Genomic DNA, 1303 nt, shown 5'->3' on the forward strand with positions numbered 1-1303 from the left:
TGAACGAAAAATTAAAAAAGAAATGGTTTCGCTATGATTACCAGAGACAGTGAGGGTTAAAGGCAGCGTCTCACGCTGAATCTTGGGGAGAGAACTACCATCTAAAGCGAACAAGGCCGTGGGCTCCCCTAACTGTCTGAGAGGAATGTCATGTTCCCGAGCCCAGGTCTCGTCCATAAAACAGCCCTCCGCCCCAGAGTCTATCAAGGCACTGCAGGAAGCAGATGAACCGGGCCAGCGGAGATGGACCGGAAAAGTAGTGCGTGATCCAGAAGGAGAGGCCTGAGTAGTTGCGCTCACCAGTAGCCCTCCTCTTACTGATGAGCTCTGGCTTTTACTGGACATGAGGTGACAAAATGACCAGCGGAGCCGCAGTAGAGACAGAGGCGATTGGTGATTCTCCGTTCCTTCTCCTTGGCCGAGATGCGGATACCCCCCAGCTGCATAGGCTCAGCATCCGAGCCGGCGGAGGAGGGTGGCAGTGATGCGGCAGGTGGCAGTGATGTGGAGAGGGGAGCAACGGAGAACGCGAGCTCCTTTCCACGAGCTCGGCGACGAAGATCAAACCGTCGCTCTATGCGAATAGCGAGAGCTATTAAGGAGTCCAGACTGGAAGGAACCTCCCGGGAGAGGATCTCGTCCTTAACCTCGACGAGGAGACCCTCCAGAAAACGAGCGAGCAAAGCCGGCTCGTTCCAGTCACTTGAGGCAGCGAGAGTGCGAAACTCAATAGAATAATCCGTTATGGATCGATTCCCCTGACATAGGGAAGACAGGGCCCTGGAAGCCTCCTCCCCAAAAACAGAACGGTCAAAAACCCGTATCATCTCCTCCTTAAAGTCTTGATACAGGTTAATACACTCAGCCCTCGCCTCCCAGACTGCCGTGCCCCACTCACGCGCCCGTCCGGTAAGGAGAGAAATGACGTAGGCGATGCGGGCTGCGCTCCTGGAGTAAGTGTTGGGCTGGAGAGAGAACACCACATCACACTGAGTGAGGAATGAGCGGCACTCAGTGGGCTCCCCAGAGTAACACGGCGGGTTGTTGATCCTGGGCTCCGGAGACTCGGAAACCCTGGAAGTGGGCGGTGGATCGAGGTGGAGTTGGTGAACCTGTCTTGTGAGGTCGGAGACTTGGACGGCCAGGGTCTCAACGGCATGTCGAGCAGCAGACAATTCCTCCTCGTGTCTGCCTAGCATCGCTCCCTGGATCTCGACGGCGGAGTGAAAAGGGTCCGGAGCCGCTGGGTCCATTCTTGGTCTGATTCTTCTGTTATGTACTTGAGTGAAGACCCAAAAGCGGT

Source organism: Oncorhynchus masou, unplaced genomic scaffold (assembly GCF_036934945.1).
Source record: "Oncorhynchus masou masou isolate Uvic2021 unplaced genomic scaffold, UVic_Omas_1.1 unplaced_scaffold_4569, whole genome shotgun sequence".
In the NCBI taxonomy this organism is placed as follows: Eukaryota; Metazoa; Chordata; class Actinopteri; order Salmoniformes; family Salmonidae; genus Oncorhynchus; species Oncorhynchus masou.